At 38.9% G+C, this 27198-nt stretch overlaps 1 long non-coding RNA gene across 1 annotated transcript in view; it reads left to right on the top strand.

Moving 5' to 3' along the window:
• Positions 1 to 25623, top strand: part of LOC144311764 (uncharacterized) — a 35786-nt gene extending 10163 nt beyond the window's left edge. The window contains exons 3-6 of the long non-coding RNA XR_013377285.1: positions 8760 to 8853; positions 21329 to 21434; positions 22027 to 22133; positions 25552 to 25623. This is a non-coding gene — a long non-coding RNA (uncharacterized LOC144311764). The remainder of the gene's footprint in view (positions 1 to 8759; positions 8854 to 21328; positions 21435 to 22026; positions 22134 to 25551) is intronic.
• The last annotated feature ends 1575 nt before the right edge of the window (positions 25624 to 27198 follow it).

Genomic DNA, 27198 nt, shown 5'->3' with positions numbered 1-27198 from the left:
GCAACTGTGGAAAACAGCTGGGCAATCCTCAAAAAGTTACACACAGAGCTACCATGTTGACCTGGTGATAAACTGTGAGTTATATACCCCCAAAACATCGAAAGCAGGGACTTGAACAAATACCTGTACAGCCATGTTCACTGCAGCAATATTCACAACAGACACAAGATGAAAAAATCCCTAATCTCCAGCAACAGTTGAATAGATAAACAGAATGTGGTATACACACAATATATAACACTATTGGGTCAAGAAAAACAATGACATTTTGCTATGTGCTACAACATGGATGAACCTTGAAAACATTGTGGTAAGTGAACCAAACACAGAAAGATAAATGTTACATGATTTCACTTACTTGAGGTTTGTAGAATAGGAAAGTTCATAGATGCAGAAAGCAGAATGAGGTTACTAAAAACTGTGAGGAAGAAAGAGTAGTGATCATTTAATGAGTACAGAGTTCCTGATGTTGAGTATGATGGAGTTTTGGAAATAGTGGTGATGGGAGCACAGCATTGAGAATGTAACTACTTAAAATAATTTGTTCTAACTCTCTGAAGAAAGTCCATGGTATTTTGATAGGGATTGCATTAAACGTGTAAATTGCCCTGGGTAACATTGACATTTTCACAATATTAATTCTGCCAATCCATGAGCATGGAATATTTTTCCATCTGTTTGTGTCTTCCTCAATTTCTTTCAGAAGTGTTCCATAGTTTTTAGGGTATAGATCCTTTACCTCTTTGGTGAGGTTTATTCCTAGGTATCTTATGCTTTTGGGTGCAATTGTAAATGGGATTGACTCCTTAATTTCTCTTTCTTCAGTCTCATTGTTAGTGTATAGAAATGCCACTGACTTCTGGGCATTGATTTTGTATCCTGCCACGGTACCGAATTGCTATATGAGTTCTAGCAATCTTGGGGTGGAGACTTTTGGGTTTTCTGCATAGAGTATCATGTCATCGGCGAAGAGGGAGAGTTTGACTTCTTCTTTGCCAATTTGAATGCCTTTAATGTCTTTTTGTTGTCTGATTGCTGAGGCTAGGACTTCCAGTACTATGTTGAACAGCAGTGGTGAGAGTGGACATCCCTGTCTTGTTCCTGATCTTAGGGGAAAGGCTCCCAGTGCTTCCCCATTGAGAATGACATTTGCTGTGGGCTTTTCATAGATGGCTTTTAAGATGTCGAGGAATGTTCCCTCTATCCCTACACTCTGAAGAGTTTTGATCAGGAATGGATGCTTTATTTTGTCAAATGCTTTCTCTGCATCCAATGAGAGGATCATATGGTTCTTGGTTTTTCTCTTGTTGATATGATGAATCACATTGATTGTTTTACGGGTGTTGAACCAGCCTTGTGTCCCAGGGATAAATCCTACTTGGTCATGGTGAATAATTTTCTTGATGTACTCTTCGATCCTACTGGCCAGTATCTTGTTGAGAATTTTGCATCCATGTTCATCAGGGATATTGGTCTGTAATTCTCCTTTTTGGTGGGGTCTTTGTCTGGTTTTGGAATTAAGGTGATGCTGGCCTCATAGAACGAATTTGGAAGTACTCCATCTCTTTCTATCTTTCCAAACAGCTTTAGGAGAATAGGTATGGTTTCTTCTTTAAACGTTTGATAAAATTCCCCTGGGAAGCCATCTGGCCCTGGACTCTTGTGTCTTGGGAGGTTTTTGATGACTGCTTCAATTTCCTCCCTGGTTATTGGCCTGTTCAGGTTTTCTATTTCTTCCTGTTCCAGTTTTGGTAGTTTGTGGCTTTCCAGGAATGCGTCCATTTCTCCTAGATTGCCTAACAAATTATTTTAAGATTTGTGTGGAATCAGAAAAGACCCCGAATAGCCAGGGGAATTTTAAAAAAGAAAGCCATATCTGGGGGCATCACAATGCCAGATTTCAGGTTGTACTACAAAGCTGTGGTCATCAAGACAGTGTGGTACTGGCACAAAAACAGACACATAGATCAGTGTAACAGAATAGAGAACCCAGAAGTGGACCCTGAACTTTATGGTCAACTAATATTCGATAAAGGAGGGAAGACTATCCATTGGAAGAAAGACGGTCTCTTCAATAAATGGTGCTGGGAAAATTGGACATCCACATGCAGAAGAATGAAACTAGACCACTCTCTTTCACCATACACAAAGATAAACTCAAAATGGATGAAAGATCTAAATGTGAGACAAGATTCCATCCAAATCCTAGAGAAGAACACAGGCAACACCCTTTTTGAACTCGGCCACAGTAACTTCTTGCAAGATACATCCACAAAGGCAAAAGAAACAAAAGCAAAAATGAACTATTGGGACTTCAAGATAAGAAGCTTTTGCACAGCAAAGGATACAGTCAACAAAACTAAAAGACAACCTACAGAATGGGAGAAGATATTTGCAAATGATGTATCAGATAAAGGGCTAGTTTCCAAGATCTATAAAGAACTTCTTAAACTCAACACCAAAGAAACAAACAATCCAATCATGAAATGGGCAAAAGACATGAAGAGAAATCTCACAGAGGAAGACATAGACATGGCCAACATGCATATGAGAAAATGCTCTGCATCACTTGCCATCAGGGAAATACAAATCAAAACCACAATGAGATCCCACCTCACACCAGTGAGAATGGGGCAAATTAACAAGGCAGGAAACCACAAATGTTGGAGAGGATGTGGAGAAAAGAGAACCCTCTTACACTGTTGGTGGGAATGTGAACTGGTGCAGCCACTCTGGAAAACTGTGTGGAGTTTCCTCAAACAGTTAAAAATAGACCTGCCCTACGACCCAGCCATTGCACTGTTGGGGATTTACCCCAAAGATACAGATGCAATGAAACGCCGGGACACCTGCACCCCGATGTTTCTAGCAGCAATGGCCACGATAGCCAAACTGTGGAAGGAGCCTCGGTGTCCATCGAAAGATGAATGGATAAAGAAGATGTGGTTTATGTATACAATGGAATATTACTCAGCTATTAGAAATGACAAATACCCACCATTTGCTTCAACGTGGATGGAACTGGAGGGTATTATGCTGAGTGAAGTAAGTCAGTCGGAGAAGGACAAACATTATATGTTCTCATTCATTTGGGGAATATAAATAATAGTGAAAGGGAATATAAGGGAAGGGAGAAGAAATGTGTGGGAAATATCAGAAAGGGAGACAGAACGTAAAGACTCCTAACTCTGGGAAACGAACTAGGGGTGGTAGAAGGGGAGGAGGGTGGGGGGTGGGAGTGAATGGGTGACGGGCACTGGGGGTTATTCTGTATGTTAGTAAATTGTACACCAATAAAAAATAAATTTAAAAAAAAGAGAATGTAACTACTGTAATGCTACTGAACTGTGCACTTTTAAATGGTTGCAATGATAAATATTATATGCATATTATATATAATATGTATATATATATAACCACAATAAAATAAATTTTAAACATTCCATTTAGCTTACTATAACAAATATTTGTTCATGAAAACTATGCATGGCCCTGTCATTTCCCTTTAGACATTTACATTCTAATATGATAGATGACAGATAATTATAAGAAACTTAAAGAAGAATTGGTATTGGTTTGGGGAGAACAGGATAATGGAGAAAAGGACCTGGTGGATGACTAGATGGGGTTTGAAGGATATCTTAAATGCTGAAGGCAGACATGGCCATGCTAGCAGAAGGAACATGATGAAAAGGAACACTGAAGCAGGAAATAGTTCATCTTTAAAGAAGCATGGGGTACTCAGAAAGATGTGAGAAAGAAGGCTGTAAGTGGAGAGGCATTTTGAGAAACTGAAAAATTATGGAGCTCACTGCTGATAGTCTAGAGTTTTTTGACATTGGACCAATTTCACTTATTATCTTCCACTTAATTTTTGGGAGATCAGGCATGGTATGGCTACTATTAAGAACAAAATTGAAATAGAAATTTCCTAGCTTAGTGCCATGAATATCCAGAGGCTTCTATTATATTCTGTGATTTGCTCCTTTTGAGCTTGGGTTTCTTACAAATTAGTAACTGCAGTCAGCAGCAGAATGACCCCACCCTCAAAGATGCCCATGCCACAATCTGTAGAATATGAATATGGATATGTTAAATTACTGGACAAGAGGGAATTAATTTAACATACAGAGTTGAAAATCAGCTGACTTTAAAATAAGATTATACTGGATTTTCTTAGTGGGCCTAGTGTAATCACAAGGGTGCTCAAAGGTGGAAGAGGGAGATGGAAGAGTCAGAACATCATGAGAACATTAGAGAACATCAGAGAACATCATGAGAACAATCTGACCAGTCGTTACTGGCCTCAAAGATGAAAAGGGGCCCTGGTCTAGGATTGTGGTCAGCTTCTAGAGTAAGGACATGGATTTTCCCCAGAAGTCTCCAGAAGGAATGCCACCCTTAAATGTAGCCCAATGATACTCATTTTGGACTTCTGATCTCCCAAACTATAAGAAAATAAGCATGGGTTGTTTTAAACCACTAAATTGTGAGCATTTGCTATGGTAGCAATAGGAAACTAATACAGTAACTCATACAGAATAAAAGGACAGAGACCTTCATTCTCTCTCTTCCTTTACTCCTTAAGGCTCTTTTCTTAGTAGAGATTTAGAAGTGGCCCAAAGATGAATTATACTAGAATTTTTCAACCTCCACATTATCAATGCTTTTGGCATTTTGGCTCATTCTTTGCTGTGGGGAGGCTGTCCTGTGCATTGTGTGCTGTTTAGCAGCATTCTTGGCTTCTACACACTAGATGCCAGTGGTTTCCTCCCCAAACTGTGACAACCAAAAAAGTCCCCAGATATTGTGAGAACAGCAAAGAGAGGAGTGTGTGTAAATCAGATCCTCTCCATCTTCATGTGCTACAAAGATCCTGGAGAGGCAGAACAAAGATGGATCTCTGTGACAAAAGAGGAGATTCTCTTCAATCATGACAGGATTTGGCGAATTCAAGGAATGGATTTTGTGCAAGGATGTGGCACGAAATACTCCAGATAAGACTATTTCAGTCAGGGACCACATTTACTTCAGGGAAGTGATGTCATCAAGATGGTGCCATTGGTATTCCCAACTTCAGCCTCTCTCTAGAAGACAAACTTCTCTCTCTGTAGACAAGACACTGTTGTAAAAATCCTAGAACCTGAAGTGCATAGTTCCTCCTCAGGCCAGCATAGACCCACACTAAGAGGGCCTCCCTAAGCCTATAGTTTTTCCAAAGGGAAAAAGAAAACTCAAGGTCAACCATAGAGCTTCCCCAGGATTGTGAGATGCTTTCTGGGAGGCTTACTCAAGTCTCACCTCCTGGGGATCATGGGGGGACACTTTGGAGCTGACCATTGGGCTTCTGATAGTGATGAAGAATATATCATTAGGAAAATACGACCTCTTCGATAAACGGTGTGGAAAAACTGGACAGCCACGTGCAAAAGAATGGAACGGACTTCTACATTACACCAGTTACAAAAATTAACCTGAATCAGATGAAAGGTTTACATGTAAAACCTGAAGCCATAATACCCCTAGAAGAAAACATAGGGGAAAAAAGTTCCTTCACATGAGTCTTGGCAATGATTTTCTGGCTCTGACACTAAAAGCATAACCAACAAAAGCAATAATCAGCAACTGGGATTACAGCAACTAAAATCTTCTTGCACAGCAAAAGAAATGATTGACAAAATGAAAGACAACTTACAGAATAGGAAAATATGTTCACAAATCAAATATCTGATAAGGAGTCAATATCCACTATATAAGCAATGGATTTCACTCATATGTGGAATTTAAGAAAGAAAACAAAGCAAAGGGGGAAGAAAAAGAGAGAGAGACAAACCAAGAAACAGACTCTTAATTACAGAGAACAAACAGATGGTTCCCATAGGGGTGAGAGGAAGAAGGGGGAAATAGTTTATAGGGATTAAGGAGTGCACCTGTTGTGCTAAGCACTGGACATTATATGCAAGTGCTGAATCACTGAACTGTATACCAGAAACTAATATTACACTGTATGTTAACTAACTAGAATTTAGATACAAACTTTTGAAAAACACCGAGTATAAGAAATTCATACAACTCAGTAGCAAAAAAAAAAAAAAAGTATCATTAATCATAAGGGAAATCCACATCAAACCCACAATGGGATATCACTGCACACTTGTTAGAATGGTTATTGTCAAAAAGAGAAGAGATAACAAATGCCAGTGAGGATGTGGAGAAAAGGGAACAGTTGTGTATTGGTAGTGAGAATGTGAGTTGATGCAGCCACTATAGAAAGCAGTATGGAGGGTCCTCAAAATCGTTAAAGCAGAACTGTGATACAATCCAGCCATCTCACTTCTGGAGTGTCTGAAGGAATTGAAATCACTTTCTCGAAGAGATACCCGTGTTCCCATTTTATTACATTATTTACAGTAGCCAAGATAGAGAAATGACACAAGTGTCTGTCAACAGATGAACAGATTATATGTATCTGTATCTGTATATGCACACACACACACACACACACACACACACACATACACACAATGGAATATTGGTTTGCCATAAAAAAGGAAGGAAATCCTGCCATTTATACGGCATGGATAGACTTTGAGGGAATTATGCTAAGTGAAATAACTCAGAAAAAGACAAATATTGAATGATCTCATTTTATGTAGAATCTAAAAAAGAAACCCAAACTCATAGAAACAGTAGATTGTTAGTTGGTTTCCAGGGTCAGGAGGTGAGGGAAATGGATGAAGGTGGTTAAGGATTACGAATTCTCACTTGTAAGATGAATACATCTGAGACTTAATGCACAGGGTGGTGACTATAATTAACAATACTGTATTAAATACTGGAAAGTTGCTAAGAGAGTAATCGTAAAAGTTCCCACCACACACACTAAAAAATCCAGCTGTGTGAGGTGATGACCATGGTAACTCACTTTCCTATGGGAATCACTTTGCAATATATACATATGTCCAATCATCAGGTTGTACTCCCTAAAATTACACGATCTTATGTATCAGTTATACCTCAGTAAAGCTGGGGAAAAAAAGAACATTTTGTTAAGAGGGTAGATCTATCTCATGATAAGTATAAGAACTTATACTTATAGATATAGATAGATCAGAACCACAGGAAGAAGCTTTGGGAAGTGATGAATATTTTTAACAACCCGATAGTGGTGAGGATGTCCTCCACATATGCCTATGTCTGAACTCATCAAATGGTGTACCTTAAATATGTTTTTTTTAAAGATTTTATTTATTTATTCATGAGAGAGACACAGAGAGAGAGAGAGGCAGAGACACAGGGAGAGGGAGAAGCAGGCTCCACGCAGAGAGCCTGATGTGGGACTCGATCCAGGGTCTCCAGGATCATGCCCTGGGCTGCAGGCAGCGCTAAACCGCTGCGCCACCAGGGCTGCCCTAAATATGGTTTTTATATATCAATTATACCTAGCAAAGCTGTAAAGTCTTATTTATTCTCATCTGCTCCCTTGTGCTGTATCCGTACTGCTTTGGCTTTCTGACTGTAGCTAGGTTGTGACAGTGTTGGAGGCCAGAGCTCTCTCATCATATAAATGCATGTCATACCCGTAATCATATCCCAGAATGGAAAACTCATGCATCCACAGCTTTTCTGCTTTAGGTATAGTTCACAGCCTCCACCATATGGTCGATCTGTTAGCAGTAGAACCAAGCCAGTGACAATGTTTGCCAGTGTGGTAGATTGTGTGGGAGTGTGTGCACTTGTGAGTGTGCAGGTTCCTGTGTGCCCAGCCCAAGGCAACCTTCTCATTACAGTTCAGGGCCATGGAGAAAAGTTTTAAGATTTTCTGTTGTTTATGTTGTTCCTTCCACAAGTGTAGAAAGTGGAGGACGCATGGTTAAGGGCTGATTCAATTGTGTGTGTGTGTGTGTGTGTGTGTGTGTGTGTTGTGGATACAGTCAAGCAGAGATTACGGCACATTCTATCAACTGAGTGGTTGAACCCATCCATGTGTGATAGGAAAATCGTCTCCAGCTGACCCAGCCTTGGAATGACATAATTTGGATGTTAGCATACTAAGATTCCGATGGGCAGGGAGTGGCGGGGTGGCAGGCTTATTACTCTATGTGGTCAGCCTCCATGTCTTTTCCCTATACCCTGGTCATGCTCAGGTGACAATCTGTGGAAATGCATCCAATCATCCAATTCAGTTTGCTTTTCCTGTTGGGGTTTCTGGATCTTGTTCTCTAAATTGAATTTCAAGATATGCTGGTGCCTTGCTTTCTAACACCAAGATTTAGAAACCTTGTAACTACAGAAGCAGATCCCACAATGGTGACTATTTGATACTTTTTATTGGTTCAAGTAATTTGTTAAAACTGGAATTTCAGAGATTATCAACTGTGGTGAAGTGGAGAAAGTGTAGGAGGTGGACCTGGCCATGCCGAGGGACCCTGTTCATTGTGTAAGCTTTGGTACAGAGCTTCAGTCTTGAACCCCTGCATTGAATGTCTGAGGCTACAAGAAGTGGCCAAATGAGTAAGAGTCTCCAGCTTCAGATTTATAGTAAGTTTCTATAGCAAGGGAGTCCCTCTTCTTAACAAGTGGCTCATAGGACCTGTGAGGTTTTTTTTTTTTTTTTTTAACCAAACTCCGACTATAGGAACCTGGACAGCCTCTTGAGTACCCAGTCACTGAACCCCTATGAGAATCCATTTTCCCTTAAGTAATTTAATTCTTTTGGAGATGAAATTGTTGAATGAAGCCCATTTGCCTCTCCTCAGATTCAACAGTTTATATCTCTCCTAAAGGCCTTCCCCTTCAAAAGGAATTCCAGGATTTGAAGGGCGCACTCACGAGCTGCAGGGGAGCCAAAAGGTACGTCTTCTCTTTTCATTGCCGTGTTGCTGAATTTAATCCATGAAATTTAACTGTTGTTTCTGTTTCATTCGCTATGCTCCCAAATGTGCCAAAGGGTCAACCTCAGTCCTGAGACAACCAGAGATTAAATACAACTCTGTGAATCGTCGAAGCGGTTTAATTTTGAAAGAGACCCTAACTGCGTTTGAAGCTCAGTGTAGAATTTCCATCTCTGCAGACTGATGGCCAGTCAGCAGAGCAAACCCTGAGGGGACGCTGATGTTTCGTGTAATTCCTCTGGTCTTGAAATGTCTAAGCATTTTGCAAATAAGCAATGTGATGCTAGGCTTAAGATTTCTGTCTCCGAGTGAAGGGGACTGGGATTGGCCCTCAGCAAAACCACTGGGCAGAAAATGGTATCTTGAACTCTCTTTCCCCTTACTTTAAGCACTGAATTTTCATTGCTACCTTCCCTCCTCTCAAGGCTCTGGTCCTTTGCCCACTGGGAGGGAAGAGATCTGACACACATTTGACAGCACTGTATTTTTCCTGTGGAAGCAATAAAAATGTCTTCTAGAGTATAGCATTTTATAGAAGCAGAAAGCTTTCACTTGTGCTGTCTCATTTGTTTCTCTCAACAATCCCCTGGGCATACGTTGGGTGTTTCAAGTAACACATGCGTGTGAAACAGCAGAAGCTGCTCTGGCATAGGACTCCCAACCTAGGGCATTTTCTTTCTCTTCTGTCACTTCTCAGCTTTTGGCTTGGGACAATCCAGTGGTCCTCTTTGGGCCTCAATTTTCAGGTTTGACCTGGGATGTCTGGCAGCAGAGTGGGTGTGGTGATGTATCAGATCATCTGTGAGTCCCAGCCTAGCTATCATGTCTGATTATAAATGGGCAAAGGGGGACCAGAATCCAGCTCTTCAGATTCCACTACGTGTGGCAGGCTGAATAATGGCCTCTCACAGATATCCACATCCCAATCCCCAGAACCTAGATTTGTCACGTACAAAGTAACACGTGCCTATAAAGGGGTTTTGCAGATGTGGTTAAATGATGGATCTTGAGATGACGAGATTACCCTGGAATATAACCATTAGGATCCTTATAAGGGAGAGACAGGAGGGCAGAATCAGAGGGAGAAGATATAGGTATGGAAACAGGGATCAGAAATAAGAGAAAATGCTGGTGTTCAAGGTGGAGTGAGAGGCCACAGACTGGGAATGCTGGTGTCCTCTGGAAGCTAGAAACTACAATGAGACAGATGCTCCCCTAAAGCCTCCCTCAGGAACACAGCCTAGCAAAACCTTGATTGTAACTGAGTAAAATTGATTTTGGATTTCTGACTTTCATGAATGTGAATGAATAGATCTGTGTTTTTTTTTTTTTTTTTTTTAAAGATTTTATTTATTTATTCATGACAGACACACAGAGAGAGAGAGAGGGAAAGGCAGAGACACAGCAGAGGGAGAAGCAGGCTCCATGCAGGAGCCTGACATGGGACTCGATCCCAGGTCTCCAGGATCATGCCCTGGGCTGCAGGTGGTGCTAAACCACTGCGCCACCGGGGCTGCCCCCATGATCTGTGTTGTTTTAAGCCACCAAATTCGTTCCAATTTGTTAGAGAAGCAATAGGAATCTGATACACTACCCCAGCCTTCAAAGCAACTCAGATGTTTCGGGATAGTGCCATTACTTACATTGCTTCATGCTTTTATATATCTGCACCTCTCTATGCTCTATATTAGCTGCCACAAGAATTAACATCTTTAAATAGCTTCGTTTATTCATTTTCTACTTTCCCTTCAGCGATTCCATGAGGAGGCTAAGAAGGACCCTAGTGGTCTGTTAATGAGACTTACTTAATTCATTCAATTCATAAAACACAGAGGATATAGATGGATAAAGATAATCATATGTGGAAGACAGAACAGGAAAGACCATACTGAAACTTTGGCTCTTTCAAGGCAGCACATCTGCCAAGAGATAACATCAGAACCAGGGGAAACTAATTGGACAGTGGGATTGTTTTTCCTTGTGAATCATCTACACAGGTGGCAATTCAGGTCATACTGCCAAGTTTCACTTTGGTGAACTTTGCTCACCCCAGATTATTGAAATTGTCACATTACTGAAAGATGTTTAACAGAAGACATACAGTTGATCTCGTGGCACCTTTATTCTATGGTTAATTCCCAAGAAACAAAATCATTCTGGAGCAAATCATGTTACATTAAAATTGACATAACAGAGTTAATTGCTCCAAAGCAGTGAGAGGGTGACAGAATAAAGAGACTGATGTGTGTTTTGACTAAAAAGTAAGCCCACGTAGATTAAATATACTTCTTTATTTTAAAAAAGGAACTTTATAAGCAGTTTCTCTCCTTGAAATTTTAGAGGAACTTGCTAGGAGAATGAGATGGGAAGATAAGAATGGTATCAGCATTTTTTGTGTGTGTGCTTTCTGGTGATTTTTTTCAAAGTTAAAGTTTCGTTTATTTTGTGGAAATGCCAGTAGAAGCACAATTTCTCCTGTATGCTCCCGCTTCCCGCTTCCCCCAATCCCTTCTCTGTCCTCAGAGGAGTGGCGTGATGCAGAAATCAGTGCTGTGTGTTTTACCTAGACGCCCTCAGCAGAGAGGGAGTGGGTATTAGAGCTTTCAGAGACCCATGGTTCTTGAGTCACGTGTGTCGGGTTGAATCTTACACCCCAAACAACTTTCTACTAGTTCAGCTTTGGGCAAGTCCCTTCACCTTTTCTCCTATTTGAAAGAGGACATTAAAATCAATGTCGTCTTCACAGGTTTATAATGAGTACTGCATTGATGATACAGGTAACTTGCTTAGGGCAACTGATGGGCACATGGTCAGCATCCAATAAGCTGGTGGTGTTATTCCCCAGGAAAGTTTCCATCAGGAAAGGGCTTTTGAGTACTTCTTCATAATAGAATTGCAAGTGCTGTGGAACTCAAAGAAGGTTCCTACATTGTTCCTGTCAACCAACTAGCTTGTTGGTCTATTAGGTTATCTTGGGAAACTAGATATATGGCAAGTTCAATAGCAATAAAGAACAGAGTGATACTGGGATGCTCAAAATGGGGAACAGACAAAATGCCTAGTTTCTTTTTTTTATTTTTAATTTTTTTATTCATAAGAGACACAGAGAGAGAGATGCAGAGATATAAGCAGAGGGAGAAGCAGGCTCCCCGCAGGGAGCCCAATGTGGAACTTGATCCCAGGACCCTGGGATCACGACCTGAGTCAAGGGCAGACGCTCAACCACTGAGCCACCCAGGTGCCCCAGGGTGCCTAATTTCAAGAGAAAAAGTCTTCAATAGACATTTCAAACTTGCAGTGATATTTCCTCTCCTTTTGATGCCCTTGTAGCCACATAATGTTATTTATAGTGACAAAGGCCACGGTCCCATGCTGCACCTTTTCTTGATCTGTTGTTTTGTCCACCTGACAGTATTGGCTTTAATCTTAAAATATTTTATAATATTCTTTTTTCATTGGTGTAATTAGGTGAAGCCTGGATTATTTACCTTAATTCTAAGAGAACTTGAGGTTATTTGTTCATTTGTTTTAGATGTTTCACAAATTAGGATGTCTCACATGCAACACTAGACAGTTTAAATTTGTGAACCCTAATCTCAAATAGGATTTTGCCATTACTCAGTGGATCTACTAAACTCCTCCAGCATGTTCACCTTCTCATTCACCAAAATGACAAATTTATGCTTGCTCTCCTCCTCAAACAGTACCAACTTCCCGCCTTTCCCTCCTTTGATTAACTCGCTTCATTTTTCGATGATGCAAATTTAGAAGCTATCCCTATCTGCCCTTTATGAAACCTGCCGATCCCTATGTGTCCCGAGACACACTCTCTGTCTTTCATCCTTCAAATATTTACTAAAGGAGGTTGAGATCTATATGAAAGAGCTTCAGCATCTTACTTACATCACATAAAATCCAGTCCAGTGGAGCTCTTGTGTGGCTTTCTGGGCAGCTTTCCTTCAAGCAATGCTTTAGAGATTCAGATCGCTTTTCTGTTGTGAGGTCAACTTCAACATACATCCTCTGTGGTCATCACAGAGAAAAAGAGTGATGGTAGACAAAGCTTAATGGTTCTAGCTCAGAAGTAACACTTCATTTATTTCTGTGTTCCTTTTGTTGCAACCAATCACATGGCCCTCTCTAGTTGCGAGACACACGAAAAGTATAATTGTGTGATCAGAAAGAGGAAACAGTTTAGTGCATGGTTGGCTATACTGCAGATGAAGTAGTCTCATTCTTATAAAATACAAATCCTTTCACTTGCGCTCTATGTCATATTCTTGCTCAACTTACCAGAAGCTTTACTTCTGAAACTATTACTTTTCCCTCCTGAGCAATTTGTCTTTTTCCATTAGTTCATTGCCATTAGAATATAAATATGCTCTAATATCTCCTATAATAAAAACCAAAAACATCAACATAGTACAATCCCTTGGTTCTTCCTTCCTCTCCAACTACCACCCAAGTTTCTGATAGCATGCAGATTTCTCCAAAGAGAATCCATCCAGTGTGCCTTCTGTTTCCACAGGATGCTAACATATGGAGCCCCTGATAGGACTTCTATGGAAAGGAGAACTTGGATGTGGAAGCTCACATTGGAAATGAAGGTCTTCTATTCATACTTGTCACAATGGTGATAGAGAATGAAAACAGTTGGAAAAATTTCAGAAATACAAATTCTGAAACCAGAAATTCAATATAGTTATGTTAGCTTGTGACAAAGAATAACTATTTCATGCTGTGCAAAGCCAAACCCAGGGTTCTTACCTCTTCTCTTACATCAGCAAGTTGTAGCTGCTCTACTGGATTATTACCATCAATGCTCTTTATCTTCAAAACAAAACAAAACAAAACAAAACAAAACACCAAAAGTAATGACACAGAACTTTTCCTTGACCATGCATTTCTATTTAACTACCATTCCATTCTTGAATGCCGATTAAAACTTGTTGAAGGAAGGAGTTTTTATGCTCTTTGCTTCCTCATTGCTACTTTCCCTTTTCTGTCCTATTCACCACAACTTCCATCCCTAATCCTCCACAGACATTGCCAAAGATCTTAAATGTCAAAAAATTCATTGATGACTTCTCTTTTATTTTATAAGCAATTATTCCCAAACTCCTGGAGTACCTGAGAGCTTTGTCATGATTGGGGCTTCCCTTCCTGGAGGGTCTTCTCCAAATACAAGGCTTTAAGTGCTTTTTATATACAGATATCTCCTCAACCTGTAGCTCCAGCCAAGACCACTTCCTAGAACTCAAACTCACTTATCAATTGCTAATACTTGATGTATTTACTTACTATCTAATACACATCTCTAACTTACCATGGCCAAAGAAGAATTCTTGATGTATCCACTTCCTTGAGGGGTCTTCTTCATGCCAATAATTAGTACAACTGCCCACTAAAATGGCCAATCAAGATGAATTGACCTCAATTTATTTCATTTCCTAACACCTACATTCAATCTATCAGCAAGTCATACTAAATTCTGTTGCGTGTAGCTTAAAAACATATTCTAAATCCACTGCTTCACTCTATATCCATGACTATCATCCAGAGAAGAGCAAGGTAGTTGATATGCTAGGTTATCACACAAGTACCCTAACTGGTCTTCCTCCTTCCACTTTTGCAGCAGTGGTCATTAATCAGTTATCATGTATAAATACAAGTCAGACCATATTACTCCCCAGTTTCTCTTATCATATATAGAATGGTACTTGATTTCCTTAATCTGCTAAGAGATGCCCACATGTGATGGAGCCTTTTTTTCTCTCTAGTCTCAATTCTGCCTCCTTTGTCTGACCCACCAGACCCACCACACTCCAGAAACATTGGCTTTATTTTTGTTCCTTACATATGACAACCTTGTTCCATCTGCATGCCCTTAGCAATAGCCACTCCCTCTACTGAGTTTTAAAAATATTTTATTTATTTATTCATGAGAGACACAGAGAGAAGGCTGAGGCATAGGCAGAGGGAGAACCAGACTCCTCGCAGGAAGCCTGATGTGGGACCTGATCCTGGAACTCCGGGATCACACCCTGGGCCAAAGGCAGATGCTCAACCACTGAACCACCCACATGTCCCGATTTTTTTCTTAACCTGACTGGATCCCTCTTGTTATTTAGAGTCCAGGCCATATGTCAGCTAGGCAAAGAGTAATTCAGCAATTATTAATTACTGACTAATATTAATTACCAATATTAATTAATTTCTAATAATGATACTAATGGCACTACTTAGCAATAACTAATTACTAAATTTTAATGCAGTGTAACCACCCAACCGTTCACTAACATAGCATCTTAATTTGAGGCAAGCCCTTATTACAATTAGCTTACTTGCTTATTATATATTTCCACCCACTAAAAAGCAAGTTGTCTGTTAGTAAATGTCTGTTTTGTTATCTACTGATTTCTCCAAAGCTTAGGACACTTCCTGGAATGTTGCAGGTATTCAGTAGATTTTTGTTGAAAGACTAAAATGAAATTGTATTAAATACAGTATTGATATTTTATCCTCCAAGAAGTCATTACGTTGGAGGTGTTTTGGTGGAGTTTTGGGAAACAGTGTGATATAGATTGGCTGTTTTAGAAAGTAGTTGGCATTAGTAATTAATATTAGTATTGTATTGTGGGTTGAATTGTGCCCTATGCCCAAATTCATTTATTGAAGTCCTACCTAGTACTTCTGAATGTGACCTTATTTGGAAATAGGGACATCACAGCTATAGTTAGTTAAGATGAGGTCAAATGGATAGGGTGGATCCCTGACTCAATACAACTGGTGTCTTTATAAAGAGAAATTTAGATAACAGACATCACATACCAAGAAAGGCATGTGCAGATGAAGGAGAGGTCAGTTGATGCAGCCAAAACCAAAGAACACTGAAGATTGCCAGCAAACCAGCCAAAGAAGCACAGAACAGATTCTTCCCTAGAAAATTCAGAAACAAATATTCCAGCCAACACCTTGATCTCAGGCCTGTGAGACAATACATTTCTGTTGTTATGTCACCCATTGTGTGGTATTTTTTTAGGGCAGCCCTAGCAAACTAATATAGATGGTCACTTAGGGTTGTTTCAACTGAGGCAACAAGGTCAGGAACTTATACCCCACATTGACCATCGGATCAATGACTATTGGATGCAGTTTTTCAGTTGAAAGGGGTAATAAAACCTTGAGTCAGGCACCTTTCTGTGGCAGAGGGTAAGTGGTAGAGAGATTGTGAATACCTGGCAAGCAGTACTCCCAGCAGCTGAGAAAATACACCTCTCAGTCCTGATAGGGATTCTGGCTCACACACACAGATCTGCATGGTGCTGGGCCACGTGAATCTATTTGCTCTATATAATAAGTTGGTAGGTCCTGCAGATGGCTGGCTGGTTTCTTTGGGGGGAACTTACCAAAGGGAAAAATAGGCTGTAGCCTTCATGACTACAGCTGCTCTTGAGAACACTGCTCTTCACCTTCTACTACCCACTTGAGATTCTCCTGCCTGTCAACACTGCTGGCCCAGGGCCTATGGAGAAAGTTCCCAGGGCATCCCTCAGGTACCATACTAACTCTTTTCCATTCCTACAGCAGCCCTATCCCTATCTCCTTCTGCTGTTCAGTGTCAGTACTCAGCCAGTTGGGTTCCACCTTCCATTGCCTGAGGAACCTGAAGTGATCACAGAAAAGCCACACCATAAAGTCCAATGGGATTCTTACTGTATTCCCTGGTAAAATCATTCCTTCTGTAGGGACCACTGGAACTTGGGTGATCATGGAAATGTGCTTTAAGTCTACACTGTCCATATGTTACCAAGCACTTAAATGTGGCTAGGGTACCCAAACAACTGAACTTTTAATTGATTTTATTTTAATCATTTACATAGATGGGTAGTGTGCTGTTCTGGCCATGCAATGGCCTGTCACTGTTCTCACTGTGTCCAGGGCTTGATCAGCTTTTCCTGCTCTCCAGCTACAGGAGATGAGATTCTCTACATATGGTGCCAAAAAGGTTTGCAGGTCTCACTTCACCACGTTTTGCAGATCAATTACCCTCAGGCTTTCATGGTCTTTTCCCAACAACTTGACCTTCAGTAGCGCTGATCTGGTTCTCCTGTCCTCACAATGACTTTCAAATGTCCGAGATAAGGTATCTGCTGATGTTGCCCCCTCCACCGGTCTTCCACCTCAGTTCCTACTGTGAGAGTGGCAACCCCGCACAGCTACAGCATGCACAGAGCTTCCGTGCCTCTGCTCATTGCAGACCTCAGGGCCAGCAGGCTTGCGGGAGGTGCTCAACCAACCTGCCTTGGAACTGGGCTCCTGGGACCGCTTTTGCACTGACTTTCTGTTAGGTTGATTTCTCTAGAAAACAGATCCCAAAGGAAGTTTTGCATGCTGAAGGCTCACTGGGGAGCATTATCAGGAACAACACCTGTAAGGAAATGAGGCAAAAGGAGCCAGTGAACTGTGATCTAGCTCTATGTAAGGCCTCAGGGGATCCCATGGAGGTAGGATGACCATTCAGAGTTGTAAACTGAGGTACTGGAGTCCTTGGAGCCCCATATTGACCACATTAAATGAAAGACAGCTCCTTTTGTCTGAGCACACTTCTGAGACAGCCATTAGCTGTCTGTCTGCAGTCCATACTGCCAGCTGGGGAATCCTGACTCATCCTGGAAAGAATGATTTGGATGGCTCATCTCAATGCACCCTACATGTTTATTATAACCAAGCTACTTTAAAATGGAGGAGATATGGTATATAAAGAAAGATTCTGGAATTGTAGCAATCTACCCCAGCCCATGATGCCAGTGTTCATGAAGAGCTGATGGGGCCTCTCAGTTGTGAACTGTGTCATCTGTATCAGGAAGTAATGGTTCAGAAGACCCCCTCCAGACCAGCCTTCCTGCATTCGCATCTGGGTTTGGCACCTTGCATAGAGGTGACCTGGTGCAAGTTGTGCCTCTTAATAATTCTTGGGGTTGTTGTGGGCATTAAACAAGTTAATATGCAAAAAGGGCTGAAGAAAGTGCCCTTTGTATAGTCAATACAAATTAGTGTATAAACTAGTGCTTTCACTATTGATATTTTCCTCAATAGACTGATTTTTTTTTAGTCCCATGAATTCTGTGTAGGTTTGCGGTTGTTGTTGTTTTAGTTTTCTCACATATCCAGTGTAAGAAATAGCACACTATTTGCTTTATTTTTATTTAAATTCATTTATTGTACCGTGAAATATTGTAAACCTACAGACCTATCTAACTATCAGGTCATGTTTTTTTTCTTATCTTTGCTTTTAGAAGAAAATACCACAAACTCAAATGAGACCTTTGGGATACTCTTCTCTGTTTCCATTTCACTTCCCCTTCTCATGTCCAGAGAAAACTAATTTCACGAAATCAATGTCACTATTTCCTTGTAGAATATATACCATATTTAACAATTTATATAAAGGGTATCAAATGCTATGCACTCATTTGTGATTTACTTTTGGAAATTCAGCATTATGTTTTGAGATAGTTGTTTGAATAATGTAATATTTCAATGCATTTCTCTGTTCCATATTTGATGAACAATTTAGTTATTTACAATATTTCAATGAACAGTCTTATCAATATCTCCTTGACTATATACACACCTATATATTGAATATATAGATTCCTCTAGTCTAGAGTATGAGATGAGAAATGGAATCACTTCTTCAATGCAAGATAAGCTTACAAGATTTGGCAGATTTATTGAACCTGATGGGCAGGCTCACAATCAAGTCAGCAGGGTGAGAAATAATGTTTCCAATCTTTATCTACAATTAATATTATCAGACTTCAATATTTTTTCTATTCCAACAGGTTAAATGCATCAATTATTTTGATTTATTCTTCTCTGATTTTTAGTGATGTTGAATGCTTTCCATTTGAATATTAGGCACATGTTAAATTGCCTATTCATATGCTTTGTGCATTTCCCCATTTTTGTCTTTATTAATTTAAGCAGTTATTTTTTATGTATGGAATACCAAACTTCTGTCATTTACATGGATAGAGAATATATTTTCCTATTCTGCAGTTGTTTATTCACTTTACTAATTGTGCCCTTTTTTACACCATTGTAAAATAGTCACATTTATCACTGCATTATTATTATTATTATTATTATTATTATTATTATTATTATCATGGGGTTTGTACTTTTGGTGTCCTGCTGAACAAATTATTTCTTTCTTCAGAGTCATAAAAATACCCACATATCATCTCTCTTGAGCATTTAAAGTGAAGGTTGTAAATTTTGTTAGTTCGTGGCTTAATTGCTTCATTTACTTTTATGTACACTTAAATAAAAAGGATTAGATCTATAACCTACCTGAAATTGTTTTTGTTGTCTAGAGAATGTAGTAGGGCTCAGATTTCCCTGTGGATAGTTATCCAAACATCATCTATTTCATTGCTTTCTTTTTCCACACAACTGCAATCCTCTCCCTACCATAGATTTCATTTCTATGGAAGCATGGATCTGGACTCTGTGCTATTCCAATATGTACTTTTTTCTAAACTTGTAGCAAAATCACATATCAAGTACTGTAGTTTTCAGATGTCTTGAATTCTTAATAGGCATGTCCCACAACCTCATTGTCTCTTTCATGAAAATTATATTTACTTTTCTTGGGCATTTAGTTGGAGGGGGTATGGAGCAGAAAGGTTCTTCTCATTTCTTTAAACTAGGAAACATCAGGATGCACTCATATGTTGTCAATTTCATGTATAACTATTAAACCTTCCATTTAGGGTACATGTTGTGGTGCAAAAATTTGACTAGAAATAAAATGTTTGCAGAGAGCATAACAGCCTCTGAAGATTTCTCCTGCACTTACCCACTGATTTACCACATTTCCCTCTTTAAAACGATCTTCTCTTATCCCATTGCCCCTCAAATACAGTGCATTTATAAAAGATTTCAAGAGAGTGGATGATTTTCTTTTAGTGCAGCATAGGATAGGAAGAAATCTTATTTGTATAGAAATGGAATTTTTAAATATTATGTCTAAATTAATCAAGAATATGTAAATAATAATGAAAATCTATAATACAGACATCTATGAAAACTAAATATGTGTTTATCAAATAAATTCATATAATATAATAAATAGCCTGACATTAATACAGTCTTCAAATCTTGCTTAAAAAAAGTTTTATTTGTTTTTTAAAGTATAGTTGACATACAATGTTAATGTTAGTTTCAGGTGTGCAACAGAGTGATTCATAATCTCTACATATCTGTCATAATACACTATTACAGCACCATCAGCTGTATTCCCTATGTTGTGTTTTTTTATTCCTGTGACTTATTCATTCCATAATTGGAAGACTGTATCTCCCAGTACGCTTCACCCATTTTGCCCATTCCCCTTACCTGCTTCTCTCTAGCAATCGTCAGTTTTTTCTCTGTATTTGTAGGTCTGATTCTGCTTTTTGTTTGCTTACTCATCTGTTTTGTTTTTTGGATTACATATAAGTTAAATCACATCTGTCTTTCTCTATCTGACTTATTTCACTTAGCATAACATTCTCTAGATCCAACTGTGTCGTTAACAAATGGCAAGATCGCATTCTTCTTTATGGCTGCATATACATACCACATTTTCTTTATCCGTTCATCCATCGATGAACACTTAGGTTGCTTTCGTATTGGCTATTGTAATATGCTGCAACAACCACTGGAATTAGTGTTTTCATATTCTTTGGGTAAATACCCAGTAGTGGAATTGCTGGATCTTATGGGAGTTTTATTTCTTAAAAAGTTTTTGAGAAACCTCCATACTGTTTTCCACAGTGTCTATACCAATTACATTCCCATGCACAGTACATGAGGATTCCTTTTTCTCGACTCCTTGCCAGCACTTGTTGTTTCTTTGTCTTTTTTATTATGGCTGTTCTGAACAGGTGTGCGATGGTATCTCATTGTGGTTTTGACTTGCATTTTCCTGATAATTAGTGATGTTGAGCAACTTTTCATGTGTTTATTGGCCATGTGTATGTCTTTGGAAAAATGTCTATTCAGATCCTCTACCCACTTTAATCGGATTATTTGGGGTTTTTTTGGTGCTGAGTTGTTGAAGTTATTTATATATTTTGGATATTAATACTTTATAGATACATCACTTAAAAATATCTTCTTCATTTAGTAAATTGCTTTTTTATTATACTGATTAAAATGTACCTTATGAGTAATCAAACAAAGTAGGGTAATTGATGGATGCAGTATAGTTCACTTAAAGTTCAACTATATTAAGGATTCAAAGCACTGTTAATTATTGGTTGTTTTATAAAAAGGTGACATAGCATCAGGAAAAACCAGTGTCTGTCTCAGTCCAAAATGTCACTTCAGCATATCTAAATAAGTTTTCAAAATCATTCACATTTATTATTTTTATTTAATAGGCTCCCAACTATGTGATTTTAGGAAAAGATCCTAATATTATTTCCTATTTTACAAATGGAAAAATGGAGATGCCAAAATACTTATGATTTGGAAAAGACTACAAAGGTATGGCTTAGTAGAAGTCAGTATTTAATTTTTTCCTTTTTCTCTTTCTTCTTTTAGAACTTATGTTTTTGTCATTTTGCCTCTGGTATTAATCATATTTTCCTTACATATAAAAAAATGAATGAATATCTACTGCTTGACTGAACAATAAAATTATACCTTTTAATAGCTAAGAAAATAAGGTACTTTCACAGTAATTCTTCAATATTTCTACCAGAATAAATGTTCCATTTATCCATTTTCATTTAAAAAATCAAATAAACTAAAACAAATAAATGGCTAATTTCTCTCGAACTGACTTTGATGTGTTCATATACCCCTGAACTTTTTGCTTATTTCTTCTATTTCTCCATTTGGTCAACATGTTGCCCTTTTGCACTTATAATAAGTGAGGAAGGAAATGTAGTAACTATTTGATTCTTGTTGCCAAGGCTAATAAAAGTCACTCTAGTAGAATGTTGATGCATTTATCTAAAATGGGCTTTTTTTTTTTTGGATTATCAGTGAGTTTCATTTATCATAGTATCTCTATCCTCCATTACCACAAATAACAGAGTTGACATTCATTTAATTATCTCTTTCAAATATGCAGGTCATTCCAGAGCTAAACTCCTGTAAGAGAAATGGATATTGCTATTCAATTAATAGCTAAATTGGCAGAGAGCATAGTATACAAGATAAACTAGGAAGCAATTGACAGTAAGTACTATTTTTTTTCCCTGACACCAGAAACACAGCATGAAGAAAGCCAATTAAGTCGAACATCTCATCAACCTATTAACAAGTATACAATTAGACTTCAGGGTTTATTTCCAACAGCTGATTTAAAGCACAGTGTTAGGGAAGTGATATATATATCCATATTTTGACTTGATGCTGGTATCTAAGTAGCCTGTTACTACTTAGCCTGGGGATTTAAAACAAATTAAGTCAGTCTATAAAAATATATCTGATACATTAGGTAAGACGTACACCTACGGCCCTTTAGATATAACATGATCTTCAGATCATTCCAGAGTTAAAACCAATTTGGAGGGGCACCTGAGTAGCTCTGTTAGTTAGGCCACTGAATCTTGATTTCCACTCAGGTCATGATTTCAGGGTTCTGGGATCAAGCCCTGCATTGGGTTCTGTGCTCAGCGAGGAGTCTGCTTAAGATTCTCTCTCTCTCTCTCTCTCTCTAATAAATAAATAAAATATTAAAGAAAAAATACTTTGGAATCAATGATTTTATGCTTGGATATGTGCTTTATGGAACTCCACAGCCCTAACTCTTCCATGGTGTGTTATACTCACACACTTCATTTATTGGCCTTCCTGTTCTGACTCTTGAAGTCCTAAGTATATTATTGCCTGTTCTAGGTAATTCAGATCTTCATTAAACACTTTAAAGCCCCAACTGCTATTTCTTTGGGGTCAGTTGCTGCAATCATAGCTCATCACAGGATCTACCTCAGGTGTCATTTTCGTAACCAGAAGACCAGAGCAAAGAATTATATATTAGAAAGTGCCTTAAATATATACAAGATCTGAGGAAGAGGGAAAAGTAAAAATAGAGAAAGTTGCTTTTCTCTCTTTCAATTCTTCCAAACTAGACAAAACAAATCTTCCTTTTCCACTGAAGAAAAAATAAATAGTAAAATTAAACACTTATCCATCCCCCCTAAAAAGTCTGAGAGATGTTTCCTATTGCTTTAGCCATGTCTCAGTTGTAGGTATCACCCTTTAACCCTGAGGCTATGAGACAAGCAAGACACTCATTCAGTCAGTCATCATTCCATCGTGCAACACATTCTATTTGACGTGAATAGGTTTGTGGGTATTCCATCATGAGTAAAACCTGAAGGGACCCTGCCTTCATGAAATGTACAGTCTATTTAGAAGACCATATATAAGTGAAATAATAACACACATACATACACACACAATGACAGTTGTGCCAAATGCTCAAGAAGTGCATGGCAGTTCTGAGGGCCTAGAGTAGGGATATTTGACTCAGTGAAGTTGGCAAAAAACTTCCTTAGAAGGTAGTACTTGAGCTGAGATGTTAAGGATGAATAGATATTAAGTAGCTAAAGTTAGATGTTTAGATGAATAGGCATTGCTGGGCTAAGCTAAGAATTTGGATCTTTATCTTAAAGTAATAGGGAATAATGATGGGATTTTAACAGGGGAACAGTAGAGTTTATAATTTTATTTTCCAAAAGAACACTATGACCAAAAGATAGAGAATAAGCCAGAATATCTGTAACTTGGCTAACTAGGATGCTATCGCTTTAGTTCAGGTCAGAGAGGGCTGCTGCATGGATGCTGGTGAATAAGATAGGAGTGAGGATTTAGAGGATACAATTTACAAGATTTTGTGCTGGGGTGAAAAATGAAAGGAAGGGTGATAGGAAAGAGTCAAGAGTGATATCTGGTCTCTGACTTTTTCAACTGAAGCTTTTGCTTTCATTCTTTGAGATGGAGAGTGCTGGAATAGGACCAGGGTTTTCCTGGAGGGAGGTTGAGCTCATAAATACATTCTCTGGAACATGTTTCAACATATTCTGAAAGATCTCAGTCTGATGAGAAACACAAATATACGTTTACAATAATGACATAGATGCTACAATGGATGTGTGCCACTGTTGTGGATAACAGATCAAGGATGACAATTTTATCCTTAAGGCTTGGAGATGTCCTCATAGTGAAGGTAACACCTGACCCAGAATTTGAAGGGTAAGTTGCAGTTTGCTGAATGGTTAAATAAAAAGGCAGTTAAGTGTGGGAAAGAAGTATTGGGACACTAGAAACAATGGAATAGAGTCATGGAAGTATCTAGTGTGTGGAGAAATTACTAAGTATTCCATGTGTCTGAAGGGCTTTTGAAGGAATAGCAGAATAAGAGGCTGTAAAGGTAGGTTGGGTAAAGTGTCAAAATCTTTAAATATGTGGAGACCTTGTGTTTTATTTTCTAAACTGCATACTTTTCTGAGCAAGGGGGAAACTATCAGTAATTATGACATGTCGGTATAAATGGGACTGGGGCTATAAATCGCTCTGTACTCTCTCAGGAAGCTAACTCATATACCACAGGCAGTTGTCAGAGGTCTTTTAAAGGGAGCAGGGAAACAAAGATGAAGATTTCTGGAAATGTTGGTATGGCATCTCTGTGGAGGTGGATTTAGAATCTGCCCAGCCTTTTTGAGATCTATAGTATTATTTTGTATATAAGTCTTATTTATCATTTGGCTATTAAATGGTTTTCTAGGTTCCATTTATTTTAAACAAAATTTATTTTCATTTAAAGTGGCAGGATTATTTATTAAAGTTTTAACTATATAAGAAAATATGTGCATGGAAATTTGCATGAATCTTCAGATATCTGGAGAAGACATTATTTTAAACCTGCTTTGAGTTTTTATATTCTTTTTTATTAAGACTTGTTGATTTATTGTAGAGAGAAAAAGAGAGGGAGGGAGAGTCTGTGACTGGGGTGGGAGGCTAGAGGCAGAGGGAAAGAATCTCAAGAAGATTCCCCACTGAGCTTGGAACCCAACTCAGGGCTCAATCCCATGACCCTGAGATCATGACCTGAGCCGAAATCAAGAGTTGGAACCTTAACCAGCTGAGCCACCCAAGTTCCCCAAGGTTTCTATATTCTTTTACTGTTCCCCATGTAGGTCTACACTAATCTATTTCTTCTCCTCCTCCTCCTCCTTCTTTCTCCTCCTCCTCCTCCTCCTCCTCCTCCTCCTCCTCCTCCTCCTCCTCCTCCTTCTTCTTCTTCTCCTTCTTCTTCTTCTTCTTCTTCTTCTTCTTCTTCTTCTTCTTCTTCTTCTTCTTCTTCTTCTTCTTCTTCTTCTCTTTTTTAAATTAAGTAGGTTCCACACCCAATAAGGAGCTTGAACTCATGCCCTGAGATCAAGAGTTGCATGGTCTACTTACAGAGCCCAGCGTGCTGCATCTCCACTCACTCTTTATAACCACTATTTTGGCCATTTTAGACCAAGGCTCCATATATCCTTGAATATCCATGTTCTGTGTGCACTGTTTGCCTCTATAATCTATCCTCTGTCCTCACTCCAGGATATTGTAGTATCACACAGATGCTCTTTTGCTCTGTGTGTGTCAGGCAGAGGCTGGAAGGGATAGAGAGCACCACTGAGCAGAGGGAGAAACCAGAATCAGGACCAGATAATCCAGGGTGAGTGAGTACATGCATTGCATTTTGAACATACAGAAGTGTGGATAAACAGCAAATGAAGTTAAGATGTATTAATGAATAAATTTTTGAAGAAAGTATATACCTTGAGTCCACAGAAGGAGCTGAGATCAGAAGCTGGGGACCTCATGTGGTTTTGAAGGCACATGAGTTGTATTGGCATGTGCACTTTAGCTAGAATATTTGTGGAAAATTGATAGTTCCTCAAATTCTTCAATTTCAGTAACTTTCATCTTTATTCCCTCAGTGTCCTTCACTCATGGGGAGTGAAGTCCCCACAAGGGACCTCATCCTTCCCCATGAAAGCTTCCTTCCTTTTACCTTTCTTTCCTTTTATTCCCCTACCAACTCTGCTCTGTGTGCCTGTCTCTCCCCTTATTCCTCCCTGTTCCTCCAGTCTATCAGCTACCATGTGTGTACCTAATCTCTGGTAGACACCTCTCCTTATAGTCATTTTGTAGATCATTCTGCAGCACATCTATGCAATGCCTGAGTCATGGCTACGTGATTTGTTTTTCATTTTCCTCAAAGGTCAGATCCTGCTTTCCAAGATAGCCTCCCTTCCTACTCCCAGGAGAAGAGAAAGAAGCAATTTGATTTCAATTTTAAAAATTTTTTCCCCTTCCACCTCAAAATCCCCCAGTGTCATTACTCTACCTTCCTAGTTAAAACTGTCTACTTTCTTACAATATGATTTCTCTCTTTACCTCTTATACTTTTCAGCACATCAAACAATATTTCCACCTTTTAGCATTTTACTGCTTTGAGCTGCACTTTCTTATTATTTCAGCAAATAAGGCTGTTCACATCTTTGCCATACTTCCAGAGAAGCTTTGGCTTCTCTCCTGACCGAAGTGAGAATTGTCATGATAAAATATATGGCAACAGGTTCTGTTCAAGTTCAAGAGAAGGGAAACATATGGGTGGTTGACAACATGCATATTTTATATACACCAGGACCACCCTGGAGGATCCAATTCTCCTAACTACGGACATTGGTTTTATAAAAGATAAATTCAATCTTTTCCAAGTCAGTTTAGGAAAGTGTATAATTTGAGCAAATATATTTCTTCTCTGTGCAAAGGTATTTTCAACAGATAATTTTGTTCCCCGAATAATTTTAAATTATTCTTTAGACAAAGCAGCATCTCTAAGAGGTGTGTTAAAATCTGATCTGCCCAGGGAACAAACATATAACTGGAGCACAGTTTGATAGTTTGCCAAATGAGACAAAGGTCCAGGCAACTGTCCATGGCAGAATCTGAACCTATGGGAGATCTGGACAGAGTAAAGAAAGCAGAGTAGAGCAGAAACAACACGAAAGTGGTTGGGATGAGTCCCAGGTCCCCTGACTTATTCCCTGAGATTCTTAGTCTTATACTCTTTACTCTAGCTGTCTGTCTCTTCTCTTTACTGCCTTTCCCACTAAGGAAGACCTCCTATTATTGGCGATAAAGGATTTTGAGGCTAACATAGAGAAAATTGATTGTTGCCTCAAAAGGTTTATGATATCAAGATAGTTAGACTTCTAGAGATATGTTGATTTCTAACTCTATT

This window comes from Canis aureus, chromosome 4 (genome assembly GCF_053574225.1).
Source record: "Canis aureus isolate CA01 chromosome 4, VMU_Caureus_v.1.0, whole genome shotgun sequence".
Taxonomy (NCBI): domain Eukaryota; kingdom Metazoa; phylum Chordata; class Mammalia; order Carnivora; family Canidae; genus Canis; species Canis aureus.
Note: the sequence above shows the minus strand (reverse complement) of the source record. Positions and strands in the feature narration are given on the sequence as shown.